The following is a 20,922-nucleotide window of genomic DNA, read 5'->3' on the forward strand; positions in this document are numbered from 1 at the left end:
TCACTGGAAAGACCAAGCCATGATTAGAAGCTTGGAATTTTCAGCCCACCCCCCATTCTCTTGAGAAGAAAGAAGGGCTGGAAATGGAGTTAATAATTGATCATGCCTACGTGATGAAGTCTCCACAAAAATCCCAGTAGTATGGAGTTCAGAGAGCTTCCAGGTTGGTGACATACCCCAACTCCATGGGGTCAGAAGTTCCTGTGCTTGGGACCCTCTCAGACCTCGATCTATGTATCTTTTCATCTGGCTGTCCATCTGTATCCTTTGTCATACCTTTTAATAAACTAGTAATTATAAGTGATTCCCTGAGTTCTGTGAGCAGCTCTAGCAAATCAATGGAACCCAAAGAAGGGGTTGTGGGAACCTCTGACTTACAGCCAAATCTGACAGAAGCTGTGGGTGAGCTGGGGACCTACTACTTGTGATTGGCATCTGAAGTGGGGGTGTGGGGTACAGTCTTGTGGGACTGAGCTCTTAACCTGTGGGATCTGATACTGTCTCCAGGTAGCTAGTATCAGAATTGAGTTACATTGTAGAACACCCAGGTGGTATCAGAGAAATCCCTGGTGGGGAGAAAAAACCCACACGTCTGGTGACCAGAAGTGTCAGTAGTGTTGTGAATGTGATAGCCTTATGAGAGTAAAGGAAAAACATAGGGAGGGAAAGACTGGGTTTTTCTACTTAATGTGAAAGCACTCTGTAAGTAAAAAATATATTCACAAAAATAGGTTGAAGTGATGAAGCAATCACAGATAATTTAAGCCGAAAATATTCCAGCGCACACATTGTGCTTTCAGGCCTGCAGCTTCAGTACTGATCTTGCCCATGTCTGTTGTCAGGCTTCCATTTCCTTGCCACCTCTTGGTTTCAGCCAGAGGCTGATGTTCACTTCTCCCAGCTCGCATGCTGCTGACAAGGGCCGGGGAGGGACTGAGATGACGGTCCTCTCACATCCCAGCATATGATTAACATGGGAGGAAGAGGCCTCCAGGAAGGTCACACAGATGTCTGGGGAGTTCCCCGCCACCAGAGCAAAAATAGCCCCATCAAACTCCCCAGGCTCCAAAAACAAAATCACCCCTAGTGAGACTGAGACGGCTGAGTCCTTCACACCCATGCAGTCAAGCCCGTGAGAATTCTAGAACTTTGTCTCATCCAGCAGGGCTCCACTGTGTCCAAATCCATGTTTCAAATGGCAGGAGCAAGCAACCACTTTCTTCTGATCTCTATATGGCTTAGAGTGAAACCTACACCAGGCAGAGTTTTATTAGATTTAAATGGACTAGAAAAAGAGTGAGGAGACAAGGAATAAGAGGATTTATCCTCCTTATAGTCAAACAAACATAGAAAAACACATGAGAAGAAATAACAGCTTCCCAATTTAAAGCCAGGGGTTGAAGTCAAGGATCACATGACTGATTGGAGGAGTGGAAAAACTCTCATTCTGGGGCCTCCCTGGTGGCACAGTGGTTGAGAATCTGCCTGCCAATGCAGGGGACACGGGTTCGAGCCCTGGTCTGGGAAGATCCCACATGCCGCGGAGCAACTGGGCCCGTGAGCCACAACAATTGAGCCTGCGCGTCTGGAGCCTGTGCTCCGCAACGGGAGAGGCCGCGACAGTGAGAGGCCCGCGCACCGCGATGAAGAGTGGCCCCCGCTCGCGGCAACCAGAGAAGGCCCTCGCACAGAAACGAAGACCCAACACAGCCAAAAATAAATTAATTAATTAATTTTAAAAAAACTCTCATTCTGGAACTAAACTAAATTATTAAATTATAGAAATTAATAATAATAATAATAAAAGAGCCATAACAATACCAAACATTTACTACGTTTACCCTGTGCCTGGCACTGTGCTAAATGTTTTCCAAGTATTCTCACTCAATCATCACAATGACCCTGAAGGAAAGGTACTATTCCTGTTCCAATTTAACAGATGAAGAAACCAAGGCTTGGTGAAGTTAAGTAATTTATACAAGGCCATGCAACTAGCAAATGATAGAGCTAGTTCTTGAAGCCAGCTTTGTCGGCCTCCAAAGCCTGTGCTCTTAATCATTATGCCATCTTGCCCCCCAGGGAATGGATATGCACAACTGTGTCCCCACTCCCCATAAGGGCCAAGAATGCTGACCGCAAATCTGCACCCCCTACAAGCTCGTGGTACTCCCTCCTCCCACACTTGCTCTTCCAAGAGCCTCACCAAACATGCCTGAAGACGGGATTCTCTCCCCAAACCTCAAAATGACCCTCCCCTCTTCAGAAAAAGAGATAATACGCCCCACACAAGAGCTGTCAATCTTAACATCAACATCAACATCACTGGTACTTTTTCTTCTCTAGAAATAAAATATTAATTTTATTAATATTTTAAATTTGTAAACAATAGAGAATGTGAAGCTAATATGTTTACAGTAGCATTGAAGAAAAAAGCATGGGTTAAAAATTATCGAATGTTTGCAACCTGAAATTAATATTCAGTGCATTGGGAGAATGCAAAGCTTAGACAGAAATGAGAGTGAAAGCAGTAATTAGAGCAATGGTAGCCTCTGTGTGGCGGAGGAGATAATCATTTAGATGGGCACATGGAAGCCAAGAAAGGTCAGTGCTAGCTTCAATGCTGCATTCTCAGAGCCACTCTTCCACAAAACAGATCTAGTCTTGCGTGCTATAGAGAGCTGCATGGAAGACAGTTTGGCGGTATATGCAATTATAAAGAAGGAGGGGAGGAAGGAAAATCAGAAGGGTGGAATAAGAGGAGGAGGAAGAAAGAAGAAAAAAGAAGAAAACCAAAACGTGGACTCTGAGTTAAATCCAACATGGGCAAATAAAATCAGTATAACAACAACAAAAAGCTTTTCAAGTTTCCAGATATAAAACCTCATGAAACCTAGATATTAAAAAATACAAAATAGGGAGTTCCCTGGTTGTCTAGTGGTTAGGATTCCAGGCTTTCACTGCCGTGGCCAGGCTTCAATCCCTGGTTGGGAATCTGAGATCCTGCAAACCGTGTGGTGCTGACGAAAAAAAAAAAAAAAAGACAAAACAAAAAATATTGGTTATTTTTATATATTGGAATTCTTGGTATCAGAACTTGGCCTGAGTTCAGGAAATAGCATTGTTTAAGGCCACAGGAAGGAGTGGAAGAGCATGGTAACAGAGAATATTATTTTGGATGATATTTGTCCTATATAGGTAAAACTAAATAGCAGTTTTCCAATTTTTGGTTTTCATAATAATAGCTGTTATTCACTGAGTGCCTTGTGTACCCAACTCTGTGCTAAACACTATTTGTAATACTCTATTTAATCTTCCCAACAGGCCTACCAGATAACTATAATTACCCTCATTTGTACATGAGAAAACTGAAAATGAGAGAGGGTAAGTTGCTCAAAGATACACTGGAAGTAAGAGGCAGAGCTGCTCATCAATGCCAGCTCCATGTGACTAGACTACCCTCAAACCTGTTCCATCATAAGCATCATCATCATCACCAAAAGCAACACTTATTGAGCAATTTACATAGAGTACCATTTTTAATCCCCACCTCAACTACTGTTGTTCCCATTTTACAGGAGAAGAAACTGAGGCTCAGAGGTTAAATAATACCCGAGGCACCTAGCTAGTAAGGTGATGAAATTGGGATAGGAACTCAGACAAGCTGACTCTGTATATTAAACCAGTGTGTGCTTCAATGTTCTGTGCATTTCAGAAATATGGCTAACAATTTAAAACATTCCTATACAAATAATATAGAACTAGTGTTACAATAAATGTTAGTAAGTGGCTTGCTCTACTGCACTCTGAATGTAAGAATTAGCATTAAAATCAAGTCAAATTCAGTTACAGGTAACTTAATGCAGAGACCTGTTGTCTGTGTATTATTTTCATTTTTCTCATTTTGATGGAAATATGCTGTAATAAGTTAACTGTAATAAATCACATTAATAGTTTATTGGAGTTAGAAATAAAAGAGTTGATGCTTAGTCTACTATCTTTCTAAAGCAACAGTGAATTAGCAAATTAAGAAAAATATTCTAAACAGAAAACACTAAAGGAGGTGCCTGGAAACCATTTTCTTCTACAGGACTTGAGGCATACTAGACCTGGGCTATTAGGTCTTGGAAACTAATTGGGACTTTAGGTATATTTGTCTGGCAATAAACAGGAAAAGTGAACTTTGAAGAGCTCAGCTAATCTCTCCTTTTCCACTCTCTTCCTACACTTTAACTTTCACAGTAAATTGGTTAAGTTATAGGTATCTAACAACTGAGAGGTACTCTAGAAAAACACATTTTATAAAACATGAATTAGAGAGAATAAGATAGACTATGTTACATTAAAACATGAGCCAGTGACTTAACTCAAGAAAGTTTAATTTCTTGCTCACACAGGGTGCTATGTCAATTAGGCAACTCCCCAGAGCATCTGTCCTTCATTTGGGGACTCAGTAATCTAGGCTGCTTCCACTGAATGGTTTTGCTATGTCAGGACATGGCCTTCAAGATCACAGCAGCAGAGAAAGAGGGAGAGAGGGAAGCTGAAGGATCATACACAAGCTCTTAAATGCTTTAGTTGAGAAATGGTACATGTCGCTCCGCTTACAGTTCAGTGGCCATTCTGCTTACAGGCTCATGACCAAGAGGGCCTGGAAAAGTAGCAAGTACATGCATAGTTGGTAGGTAATAAATGTCTCTGATATAGAGCATTATATACATGTTTTCTTAATACTTCTACTACCACTACTATTAATACTAATACTACAACTAATAATAATACCATATGTTTGTCACAGCTAAAGTTTGTGTTATTCATTTTTTTCAAGGAACAAACTTTTAGTTTTATTAATCAATTCCACTAAGGTTATTTTGCTTCATTAATTTTGTTTTTATCTTTAACCTGATGTGAATATTTCTACTCTTTAAGATTTCTTTTTGTATCTTCTTGAGCTGGGTATTTTATTTTCAATCTTTTTTATTTTCTAACAAAAGCTTAAGGCTATAAATTTCCCTCTGGCTACTTTTTATAATTTTGGTACGTACTACTTTTTTTTCCCTTTTTTTTGGTTGCCTTGGGTCTTCATTGCTGTGCACGGGCTTTCTCTAGTTGTGGCGAGCAGGGGCTACTCTTCATCTCTTCGTTGCAGTGCACGGGCTTCTCATTGTGGTGGCTTCTCTTGTTGCAGAGCACAGGCTCTAGGGCGTGGGCTTCAGTAGTTGCAGCACACGGGCTCAGTAGTTGCGGCACACGGGCCCTAGAGAGTGCGGGCTTCAGTAGTTGCAGTGCATGGGCTCTCAGGCACACGGGCTTCATTAGTTGCGGCACAGTAGTTGCAGCACTCGGGCTCCAGCAGTTGTGGCGCACGGGCTCAGTAGCTGTGGCGCATGGGCTTAGTTGCTCCGCGGCATGTGGGATCTTCCCGGAACTGGGATCAAATGCATGTCCCCTGCACTGGCAGGCAGATTCCTAACCACCGTGCCACCAGGGAAGTCCCGATATGTACTACTTTCACTGTGGTTTCATTCTGAATATTTTGCAATTTTACTCTGAATCCCTTTTCATCCAGAAAATTAACTATTTAGGAATGTGCTTTGTTAATTTCCAAATGTATAGATTTTGAGTAGCTCTCTTTTATTATTGTTATTGTTAATTTCTACCTGTATTACATTGTAATCAACTAATGGTACCACCTCCATGATATCAAATGTTTAACTTGTTGAAATTTCTTTGGCCTGTTTTTTTACTATATTCATCTCATTCTCTAAAACAAGGTAAAGAATTACCTAGGGAGTTTTTACAAAATAACCTATAGCCAAATGTTTCTCCAGACGACTGAATCAGGATCTCCAGGGGCAGGTCCAGGCATTGTATTTTTACCTGCCCATTCATACCCATGACAGCAATGTCCCTCACTCACAGCACTGGTTGAAAACCTCTACTCCAACTATCCTATAGATTTGGAGTTTGAGGAATTGGTAGATTGGGGAAAGATTGCAGGAGGTGCAGATTAGGTGGTAGTAGAGATGAAGAAATCTGCTTGGTCATATTAAGTAACTATCTTTTTCATCTTTGTATCTCACTTATCTTTATATGCACAATGCCTGGCACAGAGAAGGCACTAACATATGTAGATGATTAGATGAATAGGAGTTACCTATGCAACTATGAGCATCATATAATAATAGCTAAAGATCTGTATAACAGAAATAAAACCCTATTTCATGTCCTGAAATATCAATGGCTTGTGAGAAGGTGTGACATTTATACTACTTTTGCATCTTCTCCCTACGTACAATGTTGAGCATATAATAAACAATTCATTAATACATCTTAAATGTAATTTATGAGCATGGGTATTAGTTTCATATTGCCACTGGAGCAAATTACCACAGACTTACTGACCTACAACAACACAAATTTACTATCTTAGAGTTCTAGAAGTCAGAAGTTCAAAATGGGTCTCACTGGGCTAACCAAGGTTTTGGAAGGGCTGCATTCCTTTCTGGAGGCTCTAGGAGAGAATCCATTTTCTTGCCTTTTCCAGCTTCTAGAGGCTGCCACCTTCCTTAGCTTGTGACTCCCTTCCATTTTCAAAGCCATCAACGGCAGGTCTTTCTCACAATGCCATTTCTCTTTTTCTAAATTTTTTGCCTCTGCCTTGCACATTTAAGGATTCTTGTGATTACTTTTGGCCTACCAGATAATCCAGGATAATCTCCTTAGTTTAAAGTCAGCTGATTAGCAATTTTAATTCCATCTACAACCTTAATTCCCCTTGCCATGTAACATAACATATTCATAGGTTCTGTGAATTCAGACATGCACTTCTTTTGGTGTGGGGGCAGGGGGGGCATTATTCTCTCTAACAAAGCATGTAAGACCCAAAAAACAGAAAAAGGAAGAATAGAGGAAGAAATAACAAGGAATAAACAAAATGGAGTGGTAACATTAAGAACAGTAATAAGATTACAAATATATAAGAATTAGTGCATTAAACTATAAGAATCTGGAACAAAGCAAAAAAAAATCTCTATTCAATACTATTAGTTAATTCCAAGCACACACACACACACACACACACACACACAGAGTAATGGCTTGGTTGGCTGATGCCACAGCTAGGATATTACTGTTTAATAAATACACAAACTAAACAAGAAATAAATGACATGTTTGCTAGTTATTTAACTTTTGTAGAAAAAGTTCCCAAATGCCTTTTCTCCTGGTAAAGGATTTTTTTCTTGCCCCCTCCATTCCAGCTCACCTCTAACATTTCTGGAAAAGTTCTAGGAGGATGGATAAAACTCTTAATATTTGCCTACCCAGCTTAATCCGGCACAGTGCCAGAATGGATGGTGACCGTGCAAGTGCACTCTGGAGACAGAGCACCGCTGGCCTTAATTAGAGGCAAAGGCTGGTCGACATCGCCCCCTTGTGCAGAGAGGTGGAGAAATCATTTCCTCTGGCTGCCCAATTGGTTTGCTGGAAGAAATTTCTTGGCTAAAACTCCGTGGAAAATGGTTGTTTAGAGAGTGAAATTCCCCCAGAGGTTTTATTTTTTTTTAACATCTTTATTGGAGTATAATTGCTTTACAATGGTGTGTTAGTTTCTGCTGTATAACAAAAGTGAGGGACTTCCTTGGTGGCGCAGTGGTTAAGAACCCGCCTGCCAGTGCAGGGGACACAGGTTCGAGCCCTAGTCTGGGAAGATCCCACCTGCCGCGGAGAAACTAAGCCCGTGCGCCACAACTACTGAGCCTGCACTCTAGAGCCCGCGAGCCACAACTATTGAGCCCACGTGCCGCAACTACTAAAGCCCCCGCACCTAGAGCCCGTGCTCCGCAACAAGAGAAGCCATCGCAATGAGAAGCCCACGCACCACAATGAAGAGTAGCCCCCGCTCGCCACAACTAGAGAAAGCCCGCGTGCAGCAATGAAGACGCAATGCAGCCAAAAATTAATTAATTAATTAATTTAAAAAAAAAAGTGAATCATCTGTACATATACATATATCCCCATATCACCTCCCTCTTGCGTCTCCCTCTCACCCTCCCTATCCCACCCCTCTAGGTGGTCACAAAGCACCGAGCTGATCTCCCTGTGCTATGCGGCTGCTTCCCACTAGCTATCTGTTTTACATTTGGTAGTGTGTATATGTCCATGCCACTCTCTCACTTCGTCCCAGATTACCCTTCCCCCTCCCCATGTCCTCAAGTCCATTCTCTATGTCTGCATCTTTATTCCTGTCCTGCCTCTAGGTTCTTCATGACCATTTTTTTTTTTCTTCTTAGATTCCATATATATGTGTTAGCATACGGTATTTATTTTTCTCTTTCTGACTTACTTCACTCTGTATGACAGACTCTAGGACCATTCACCTCACTACAAATAACTCAATTTCGTTTCTTTTCATGGCTGAGTAATATTCCATTGTATATATGTACCACATCTTCTTTATCCATTCATCTGTCGATGGACACTTAGGTTGCTTCCATGTCCTGGCTATTGTAAAGAGTGCTGCAATGAACATTGTGGTACATGACTCTTTTTGAATAATGGTTTTCTCAGGGTATATGCCCAGTAGTGGGATTGCTGGGTCGTATGGTAGTTGTATTTTTAGTTTTTTGAGGAAACTCCATACTGTTCTCCATAATGGCTGTATCAATTTACATTCCCACCAACAGTGTAAGAGGGTTCCCTTTTCTCCACACCCTCTCCCCAGAGGTTTTAGAATCAACTTTTTTTCATCATTTTAAACCTTATTGGGAAATCTCTCTAAAATATATTACACATAAAGAATAATCCTACTGAGTCAATACTGCGTGAAAGAATATAACAGCATAAAATAAGTTATTCATTCCCTTGCCTTGTAAAGAGCACTTTGAATGCAATTTTAACAATTCTTTTTGGCTGTGAACCTCAGTCCATTTACTGTCCCATACGGTAGATAGAACACAATATTCTTTTGCATGTTTATGACATTTTTTAAAGGTTTTTTTTCCTTATTGCTATTTGGTTTTTTTGCCTCCTCTGTTGCTTTTCAGTGGTCACTTTTTGATTTTGAGTTTGTCAGTGTGGCTTCCTTAGCAGCTTCCTTCCCTTTCTCGTTTGCTGTGGAAATAGTAACTAGGATACCACACTGGTTAGAATTTAAGTAAAAGGAGGTTAAATAGGCTCCCAGTAAAGCCCTCTCTTACAAGTGAAATGTGTGAGATTTAAGACAAAACCAGAGTGACACTACACACAGCACTGCCCATTCCACTGGATTTTGTGACTGTTTGACATCTATTTGGCTACTTAGAAGCTATTTTTACCTCTTTTCTATTTTTATTCTGAATAGGTTAGTCTGAAATAGTTGTGCTTTGGCAAGATGAAATATTGCTATATTTTTCAAGGTGCCAAAACCTTGAAATGGGATAAAATTTCCTCAGTCCTGGGACTGGAAAAAAGAAAAAAAAAAAAAGGAAAAGCCATGCCCCTTTCAATGCTTATGGCAACTTGATATAAAAGCAGGGCTGCAACTTAAATGTGCATTAATAGGAGAAAATGCAAAGGGTGGCTCATCTGTATAGCAAAATACTATGAGCTATGAACTGTGTATACCACACATACATACGCTGATTGGAAAATATGCTCGTTGATGTATTGTTTAGTTTCTACACCAACAGAAAAATTCTTCTCTCTTTGGTCCCCCAGGGCACAGTCCTGAGACATATTTCATAAGGCCAGCAGGATCTAGCACTAGTTCACTCTCAGCATTGTCCCACTCAGTAATGCATCCTTATATTAGCTGTCCCTCCTTCCCTGCTTCACTCCCCCAGTCCTTACTCCTGCTCCCTGCAATCACCGCCCAAGTCACTGCACACAGCCATTGTCTCTCAGGCTTTGCTTTTGAGAGAAGTCAGGTTAAAAAAAAAAAAAAAAGACATTGTCAAGGGAAAAAATGATGCATTGAGCTGCTGCACCCATTTTGCAACCGTGAGGGGAAGACCAAGAGAATGAGAGAAACTGACCCAGAACCATGGCACCATTGGGCTACAGAACCATCTACCTCTAGACATCTTGTTCCATGAAGAGTAAGCCCCTATTAAGTTGCTGATAGTTGGGTTTTCTGTTATTTGCAGCCAAAGTACTTCTTGGGAGTATTTTACTTAGAGGTGAAGGCAGAGGGATAAGCTCTCTGTGTGGAGAAGCCGGGGGAGGCTGGTAATGAGAGCTCCAGCTAGTGGAGAATTCTGGTTTGAGAGAAGCAGAGACAAAGACAGAGGGAGTGTGCCCTGTGGTTTAGAGTCTTCTGCCAGTGAATTCCTCTTTTTTGCCTAAAATATTTGATGTAGAGTTTCTATCACTTGCAAACAAAAGTCCTGCCTAATTTAAGTGTGAGCTTACTCTTGTTTTACAAAAAATGTGGGTATGTGTGTATGAGTGTATATTCATCTAAGCATGGAAAAATATGAATGCATGTACTGAACGGCTACCAGCAATTATTTCTGGGGAGAACTGGGAATAGAGGGGAGTAAGAAGGACATATGTATCATTTTTTACTTTACAAACTTCTTAATGTTTAAACTTGTTATAACCAGCTTGTATCATTTTTGTACTTTTAAAAGACTAAAAACTGCAGAAACTCTGAGATAATGTGTGTGTTGTCTGATGCTGCTGAGTTTGAGGTGTGTGGCAATTGAAAACTAATACACGAGTCATCACAAACCTGAGAACCACTGCTTACAAACCACCCAACAAACCTCAGTCAGACAACCACAAATCCCAAGGCCCGAATAAAAGCAGTAATAAGTGCTAAGTGAAGAACTAATGCTGGGAAGTTGTACCCAGTCGGCCTGTGACCATGGCCCCTGCCCTCCCAAACATATAGTTTCCATTATTTTTCCTAAAATCCAACCCAATAAGCCCACAATCTAAGTTACAAACAAACAAACATAAAGGTGTGCTTGCTATGCAAATGCAGCTTCAAAGCAAGCTCATCCATTTACCCTGCCCAATGCATTTCTAGACAGAAAAATCTAGAGCAGCCACAGCTTCAAGAGTCAATGTAAATAGCCTGGAGCACTAAGGAAGATGGGAAGTATGCTGGGCCAACCTAAGCACACAGGCTGATGGGATGGAGCCAGGACCAGAGGGGATGGGGTCGTGGGAAAGGGATACAGCTGACTCAGCCACACGAGCCACTTGGTAGATGGACCAAAGCAGAAAATCACAGGGACACGACATTCTCAGAGTGGAGATGGTGTCAGCAAGTGGAGCACTGACAGCAAAGAGAAACGCAGGTGAATGATGCCAGCAAGACCCCAAGTGGTGGCTGAAGGATGCCAGGAGCAGAACACAGGGAGAGGACCAGCAAGATCCCCTGTAGGCTAGGGGGTTGGGAGGCAGCAGCTGATGACAGATGAGACCTGGAATTCCAGGGAGGGATACTGAGGCAGAAATTCAGGGGTATGAATAGTAAGAGCTACATACGCATACTTACTGCACGCTAAGTGCTTTAAACTCTTATTTCACTTAATTCTTCCAAATACCTTGTGAAGGAGAACTTTTACCATCTCCATTTTTGAGATGAAGAAATTAAGGTTGACAGAAGATTTGTGATTTGCTCAAAGTTGCACAGCTAGTGTATTAGTCAGCTTGGGCTGTTGTAACAGAATACCACAGACTGGGTGATGTAAAGAACAGAAATTTATTTTTCTCAGTCTTCTGGAGTCTCAAAGTCCAAGATCAAGGTGCTGGCAAGGTTGATTTCTGGTGAAGCCTCTTTTCCTGGCTTGCAGATTGTTGCCTTCCTGCTGTGTCCTCACATGGCCTTTAATTCGGTACACATGCAGAGAGAGCAATCTCTGGTTTATCTTCCTCATCTTATGAAGACACAGTCTTATCAGGTGAGGGCCCCACCCTATGACTTCATTTAACCTTAATTACCTTCTTAGAGGCCCCATCTCCAAATACAGTCACACTGAGAGTTAGGGCTTCAATTTGGGGGTGGGGGGAGAGTGGGGGAAGGACACAATTCAGTCCAGCTAGTTAGTAGCAAATACAGACAGTATGGCTCCAGAGCCTAACACTCCTTCTGTATTTTTATATTTTATTGAGGTATAACTTAAAGATTATAGTTCAATGAGTTTTGAAAAAATGTGTACATTCATATGCCCCACATTCCTAGGAAGAACTCTACTGTACATCTTAACCATTACACTCTACCAGACTATTTTATGACAGGAGGTGTTGCTACTGGTAGATTTCATGGCAGCCAGGAGTCATCCCTGGCACTGAAGACACAAGGTCCACAAGCAGCAAGACTTGATTCTGAACTCCGTTCCACACACATCCACATGGGACTCCCTGCCTGGGCTAGCCCTCACCCTCTGCTGCTCTGCTCTGGATTCCAGGAGATTGACCCTTGGCGAGCCATGTTTCCCAGGCTATTTCTCCCCCTCCCTCTCTGTATAGGGCAGCGTCTCTGGCATCTCCTCTGTGGCTCCAACTCCCACCAGACAGTCCCACAGTGGTTTTCGACCAGATGACCCTCGTGCCTCCTGCACTTTGGTAAAAAAGCACTTCTTCCCCGTTGAGTTCCAGTTCAGAAGTATCAGTGGCTTCCTGATGTTGCTATTCTTTGAGTTATCTCACCATCCATTGTTCGGCTTCTCAGCTCTTCCATCTCCTGTATAAACAGTTACCTGCATTTCATTCCCCCAATTCAAATACTCAGCATGGTTTCTCTTTTCCTGGTAACACTTTTATAGTACACTGCTATAGTTCCTACTTGTCAGGACTGGCTCAGAAACTGGGGCAGTTCTAGGCATTGGATGGAGCCCATGCACAGAGGCTAGAAGGTGGAGGACTCATCAGCAGAGATTTCTCCAAGAGGATACCAGAGACTGTATTTTTGTTCTCTACTTGTTGACATCTTGTTGGTCTATCTTGTTAGCAAATTAGCACTTCCCTCCAATACATTTCTTGCCCATGGCTCACCTGTTTTTCAGGTGGACCTTTGCAAGCTGTCTAGAGATGCTTTTATCACATGGTTCTTCAGCTACTGTCATGACACTAAGCTACTAATTGGATTTGTCAAACTGTCACATATTTTCCAAAAAAAGTGCTTGTCTCTGTGAAGTGGTTGGGAAGAAAACAGTGACTTCGGAGTGCAAAATGGGATACTCCAACATCGAGAAGCCTTCAACAGCCTGTGGGTATCCCCTGGGATCCTGCCAACCAGCTGAGGTGTGGGGAAGGAAGCCTTTGCAGAGGCTTAAGAGAGGCAAAATGCCTGGTCAGCTCTAGTTCCAGTTTATACAGCAGGCTCTGGCTAACTGTAAAATCCATACTGAGTAGATCCCCAGGACTACTGCAGAAGGACCCCTAGCTCTAGTTTGGCTGACAAACTAAGTCTTGGCTTTCAAGAGCCTTTGGCTTTAGGAGGGAAAACCAGGAGGCAGACTGCACCCACTGGCTCACGGCCCTGCACCCAGGGACTTCTCCAGAGCTGCAGCAGTTCTGAGGCTGACTCCACCTCACCGACAGGCTGACGGCCTGCCCTGAGGGCAGGAGGAGCAGCCCCACCGGCAGGGGCTGAGAGGCAAGCAGACAGCTCCCACTGCTCCTCCACTCTCTCTCTACGTGATAAATCACTTCAGCCGGAAGTGTCGCAAAAGGACCCGGCAGCTAATGGGAGAAATGTAACCCAGAAAAAGAAACAAGGGAAGAAAGAATCCTGGTAGTCACAGAGCTTTTCATCTGAACCACAGAACAGGCTCTCGCTTTCTGTGGGAACAATAATATCACAGTCCTGCACTATATTAGCTCCTCAAACAAAAGCAGCTCCCTAGAATGTAACTCATCGGGGTTTCTGAGCTGGATTTAGTTTTCACTGGGTAAAGGCACAGGTTAAAATGAAAGACCCTTAAGAAAATCAGAGGTAAATAAGCTTGCTATCCAAACAAGGAAAACACAGGCTGCAGGGCAGCTCCGCCCTGCAGTCAATTCAACACCTGGCAAACACACAGCATGGTCTCCGCCCAAGCTGGACTTTTCCCACAGTGGGCTGGCAGCTTCAGAGGTCCAGCAGAATGCCAGGGCTGTCTCCCCGACCTGGGAAAATATGGTGAGAAGGAAGGGCTGGAACAGATACCTCGTTCCGAAGGAAAAGCACAACAGCTAAAAGTTATTATAAGAGAAGGACCTCAGAGCAGGCGGCTGGAGTTATTTTCAGGGTAAAGAAATATTCTTTGTGGAGAAGTGTTTAGGGAAAAAACACAAATAGTGCATGAATATCACATTATAGGAACAAAATGTTCTCTCTAAAATAAAGAGCTGGTGTGGAATCAGTTGTTTTGACATCACCTAAGGCCAGTGCATGCCACCTCAGCAGCAGGTGTGTGGCTCAGTACCCCATCTTAGCATTCTTCATCCTTCCCTTCCCCATGTCACCTAGCTCCTGCTTCAGCAACCCCTTCCTCCAAAGGCCTCCAGGACTCCCATAACTCCCTGAGAAGAGTGTTCCTCTAAATTATTCACAGTGCAGTGCTACTGACTTCCTATCCTCCCCTTCCCAGAAGAATCTGCTATGTCAGAATCCAGTGAAAATGAGCAATGCGTGGAACAAATAATGAATCACTCCCTGGAAAATTTCAGGAACTTGTAGAGATTTCACAGGGGGAGGAATGTCTCTTACCCATTTCCTAAATGATACTACGTATAAATATACTATAAACTTGACCTCTTTTACACTATGAATTCCTGTTATACGGGTATGAGAACATTATTTTTAAGATACTGACTTTCAAAAGTTGAGATCACTACTTTCAATCAAAATAGCCATGGACCCAGCAATCCCACTACTGGGCATATACCCAGAGAAAACCATAATTCAAAAAGACACAGGCATCCCAATGTTCACTGCAGCACTATTTACAATAGCCAGGTCATGGAAGCAACCTAAATGCCCATCGACAGACGAATGGATAAAGAAGATGTGGTACATATGTACAACGGAATATCACTCAACCATAAAAAGGAACGAAATTGGGTCATTTGTAGAGATGTGGATGCATCTAGAGACTGTCATACAGAGTGAAGTAAGTCAGAAAGAGAAAAACAAATATTGTATATTAACGCATATATGTGGAACCTAGAAAAATGGTACAGATGAACCGGTTTGCAGGGCAGAAATAGAGACACAGATGTAGAGAACAAACGTATGGACACCAAGGGGGGAAAGTAGGGGGGTGGGGGGATGAATTGGGAGATCGGGATTGACATGTATACACACTAATATGTATAAAATAGATAACTAATAAGAACCTGCTGTATAGAAAAATAAATTCAAAAATTAAGAAAAAAATTTTAAAAAAAAGAGCCATGGGTCTAAAGGCCAGCAGAAAAATATTTGTGAATTTATTTCCAACTTGTGTTCTCTTCCTCGTGTGTGAACTTTTAGATCAATAAAGGTATGGTAAAGTGTTTTCAATAACCAAAAAATCCTTTCTAAAATCCTGTTTAATCTTGTCATACTTCTTTTCTACCAGCTCACAAAAATATTTTGGAAGTGTTTTATCCACATTATACTCTGGTCCTGGTGGGGTAAAACACAATGGTTGACAGGTCTATGTCCATATTTACAATTGTTAGGGATTCCTGCTGTAATATCAACATTCTCAGTCCTGACTACGGTAGACTATTGCTAGAGACAGACACAGTAATTCCCCTCAACTGCATGCTCTTTTTCAATGTGACTCTGCTACTCCTTCCATCAATAAGTGGAGTCTATTTCCTTTCCCTTTGAATCTGGGCTGGCTTTGTGACTTGCTTGACTCACAGAATTTGGCAGAAGGGACTCAGTGTGATTTCTAGGCATCCTCGTGGAGCCCCAAGCCTCCATGTAAGGAAGTCCAAGCTGTACTGCTAGACAGAGTCTCTTAGAGGAGCCCCATGGTGCCCAGCTGACAGCCATCCCCAGACATGTGAGTGAGGCCATGTTGCATCCTCCAGCCCGAGTCATGACCAGCCAACACATGTAGAGCAGGGGCAAGCCTTTTCCACTGAGTCCTACTCAAACTGCAGGTCTACAGAATCCTAAGCAAATTTCTGCTTTAAGCTACTGTGTTTTGGGGTAATTTGTTACCTACCAGTAGATAACCAAAATACTGACCTTATACAAAAATGACTGAATTGTGTACAGCTACCCAGATCTGGTACATCAGAGATGAAATACTTGGTCTCAGAAAGCATAATCTGTCTCAATACAAAAATGTAAATGATCAAAGTCCAAATTATGCTCCAAATCAGAGACCACTCTCCCAATATCCATGCTCCCCTTCTTCTATGGCAGTGGCCCTCAAAGTGTGGTTCTGGACCAGCAGTATCAACACATGAGAACTTGTTAGAAATGCAGATTCTTGGCCTCCTTCTGAAAGAGAAATTCTGGGGGTGGGGCCCAGCAAGCTGTATTTCAACAAGTCTTACAGGTGAGTCTGATGCATGCTGAAGTTTGAGAACCATTGTTCTATGGCAATAACACTTCTGATCCTTAACTGGTATACCTGGCCACCTGGATAAAGACTAGGTAAGGAGGCTAGGTAAGGCCACAACTAAGTTCTGACCAGCAAAAAGTAAGCAGAAATGGGAAAGTGGGTGTTCCCTTCTCTGACTCTTTCACCTTCATGCTAGTTGGAATTCAGATATGATGGCTGGAGCCCTGGAAAATGTCTTACATCATGAGGTGATCCTGGGAAATGAATCCATGTACAGCAGAGAAACAATATGGAAGGAGCCCAGGACCCTGATACTATGGAGCTGCCACATTAGTTCTAGACTGATTCCCTGACTTCCTGAACATGAGAGAGAAATTCCTATCTTAAGCTTCTGTTTTTAAAGTTTTCTGTGCCTCACAGTTAAATCTGATCCTAACTAATATATAATTCGAATAAAGTAGTCCCCCTTCCCCTCACCAGCTGAGATATTCTTCAATATAAGAATATTTTTTCTTCACTTGTCACAAGTTATTCTTTAGATTGTTCAATTTTTTAGTTGCCTATTAGCTGTCTCCTTATTTGACTAGAAGCTCCATGAGGGCAGTTTTGCTTTGTTCATCATTGAATCCCCAGCATCCAACACACTTCTACCCTCACAACAGGGACTTGGTGAATATTTACTGAATCAAATGGACAGATGAAAGGATGGATGTAGGAAAACCACATTTTTTCCAGAGTCTTTAAGCACTGATAAAATGACCAAGCCTCAAATAATCTTTCTTTTACGTCCAGCAAAACTATCTCCCCACCACATCCTACTTCTGTTCCACAATGTAATCTAAATATGAAGCCACAATAACAATAACTAACACTTTTACATACATTAAAATGTACCAAAGACAAATTCCAATAGAGGAGCATCCTACAATATTCCTGGCCAGTACTCCTCAAACCTGTCAAAATCATCAAAAACAGGAAAGTCTGAGAAACTGTCACAGGGAACGTAAGAAGACACGACCAGTAAATGTGACCTAGTATCCTAGATGGGATCCTGGAACAGAAAAGGACATTAGGTAGAGACTAAGGAAATCTGAATAAACTACAGACTTTAATTAATAATAAGATGTCAGTATTGGCTCAATAATTGTAACAAATATACCACACTAATGTAAGATGTTAATAATAGGGAAACCAGGCTTGGGATGGGGTGAGGGGAGGAGATGTAGGTATATATTCTCTGTACTCTCTGCTCACTCCTGTAAATCTAAACTGTTCTAAAAAATAAAGTCTATTAATAAAAGAAATATGCCAAAGACTTACATATATTAACTCTTATTACGTATATTAGTTCTCATAAAGACTCAGATGGGAAGTATGATGAGCCCCATTTTACAGATACAAAAGAGTACATTAAGTTCAGTTTCCCCAAGTCCCTAAGGCTTAGAGTATATGTTTCTTCTGCATCAAAATATATTTGATTCAGTCATTCAAATAATGCGTATTGATTACTGTGTGCCACCCAGAGACTGAGCTTAGGTGATTCTATGAAAAGAGTCAAAATTAGGAAGGCAGAAAGGGCTTTGTATCTGCCTACTGAAATTTAAAGGGCACAAGCAAACATTTTAAAGCGTGCACAATTCTAAAATGTGTTATATTTACATGCTGACAGCACATATAGTCCTCCAACAGCTAGAAACTGAGCTTGACATCTAATTATCAAGAATAATTATTTAAATATGAAGCTACTAGCTGGCATAAATTTTTAAGAACACGTAAGTCATACATCAGAAATTACAAAGCTGACTGAGAGTGAATTTGTATCTTATCCCATGTACCAAAATAGCTAAGGCTCTATCTCTGAGGACAATCCCTGGTCTATGCTGAAAGAACACCTCAAATGAGTAAAATCTCTATGTCATTGTATTCCTTTCTAAAGACTGTAAACTTCCTTAACTACTATTTTGGTTAGCAGAACCTTAACATTTTCATTACTGATTACTCTGCTGATCAAAACAAAGATTTGGCACCTCGACTGATCTAATTCCTGACCCATGTAGTCTGACCATGAAATGTTATCCATGCTCACTATGATAACGTGGTACGCCGAAATGAAAATAAGCTTTGTTGAAATTTTTTTGCAAAATATATTACCTATGGGGATTGACTTTCATGCCCAGAACTGTAGTCAACAGGTAGAGTCCAATCTAAATATCCACCTGAAACAACACCTAAGGGAGTTTTTTGCATCTGTAACTTCATTGCTTCTCATGATTCCTTTAGCTGCCTCACTGTATTTATCGTTAAAAGTTCAGCTGAGGCATTAGGTCCTTCACAAAGTTTTAGCCTACTCATTGTGGGCCATGGCACCTTGCATGGACCTCAGTCATAGGATTTATTACCATTCAGTAAAATTCAACAAGTATTGAATGAATGCAGATGAGGTACCATTCTGAGCATCTGGGAAACATCAGTGAACAAATCAAAGTTGCCTACCCTTGTGAGGAAAAATAGATGATAAATAAACTATAATACGTAAGTAAATTTTATAGTATGTTATAATGATAAGTGCTATGGAAAAAGAAAACATGGAGTGGGTTAAGGGGGCTGGGGTGGACAAGGGTACAGAGGAAGGTTCAGGTTATCGTATTAATTAGGGTGGCAAGGTAGGCTTCTGTGAGAACAGGAGATTTGAGCAAAGACTCAAAGGAAGTGAGGGAATTATCTCTGTAGATCCCAAAAGAGGAGGCTTCCAGGTAGTGGAAAGAATTAGAGCAAAGATCCTCAGGCAGCAATATGCTTGGTGAGTTTGAGAAAAAGCCTGGAGGCCAATGAGTCTGGAGCAAAATGCCCCAGAAGGGAGTAGGAGGGGAAGAGAGAAATGAAGCTGGGAGCATCAATCATGGGGGTTTGGGGGCCGTTACAAACACTGGCTTTTACTCTATGTGAAACGGTGAGCTATTGCTGGGTTTTGAGTAGTGGAGAGACATGATGTGACTTATTTTTGCAAGATTCATTCAGGCCATTATGTAGAGAATAAAATTGTAGTGGAGCCAAGACAGAAGCAGAAAAACCTATTAGGAGGTAATTATAAGTGAGAGAGGATGATGCCCCAGGCCAGAGAAGTAATGTAGAGAGGGGCAGATGAGAGCCAGTTTGGATTTAGCATCATGGTAAAATAGATGTGGGGTGTAACAAACAGAGGAGAGCCAAGGATGACTCCAGGGATTTTGTCCTGAGCAACTACTACAAAGAGGTGTCATGAACTAACGTGGGAAGACCATGCTTCCATGGAATTCACGAAAGAATATGAATTTGGTTGTTATCTGAAAATGTGCTGTTGACACTTTCTGGTAAGACGGAATAAGCACAAGAAGAGTGGGTGTCAGTGGTTTGAAAGAAAATCTGGGATTCAGCAGAGGGGCACATTTTAGAAGTGCTCCATTTCAAATTCCCAGTACTTGATATCACAGATAACATTGTGAGGAAAAACACTGAAATTAATGTCTCTGAGTCTTAAAGTGATTCTGAAGAATTAGACTCTGAACATGAAAAAGTTCTAGAAATACCTCAAATAATTTGTTTACATTTACCTTTTCATGTATGACCTGAGAATAAAACATTATTTTAAAAATCCATAGATAGACCTAAATTTTCAAGAAATAGAAAATAATTTTGGTGATAAGAAATCACCATGTAATAGTTTAATGGGCAGTGTTTTTCTTAGTGACACAAAATATATCTTTTAATTGGATACAATGAACTATTATGATAAAAATAACTAATACTTACTAGCCACAGTGAGCCAGCGACAGTGCTAAGTGCTATACATGGAAATTTTTATTTCACTCTCACAACAATCCTATGAAGTAGCTACCAATTTCCCCCCGTTTAAGAGAAAGCTCAAAATAGTGAAGAAAACTTACGTGTCTTCTGTATGTCCCATATGATCTCTGTGCTTTGCTGTTTTTTTCCTCTTGGAAAAAAAATTATCAGCCTCTTATTTAATAATTCCTCACCTTTAGGAATTTTAAGAATGAAATCTTTAGCATGGGTCTCGCACACGTGCTCCATATGTTACCCCAAGCGTGGCTGCTCTCTCTGCTGCACATAGACCTCTAATTCCAGTCTTTTGTGTCCTGGGTTTTGGGTTTTGGGTTTTGTTTGGTTCCCTCTGCTCAGGTCAAAAAACAGGCATAGAAGGAGGTGCAGGGCTAAAGGGATGAGTAAAACTTTGTCCCTGGGCTTGAGGCACTTACAGTCTAACGGGTAAGACAATACATGAATGGGTGATTTACTTCCTTTCACGTGCCAGGTGCTCTGCCTCTGTGTGTGCAGCAAGCTCTGACAGTGAAGCTACAACTTAGGGCAAGTCCGAACAGAAAGAAAGAGAGGGTGTTTTCTCAACTCCTTCGGCTTCACGCTGTATTACGGGTAATTCCAA

The sequence above is a fragment of the Balaenoptera musculus genome, chromosome 7, assembly GCF_009873245.2.
Source record: "Balaenoptera musculus isolate JJ_BM4_2016_0621 chromosome 7, mBalMus1.pri.v3, whole genome shotgun sequence".
In the NCBI taxonomy this organism is placed as follows: domain Eukaryota; kingdom Metazoa; phylum Chordata; class Mammalia; order Artiodactyla; family Balaenopteridae; genus Balaenoptera; species Balaenoptera musculus.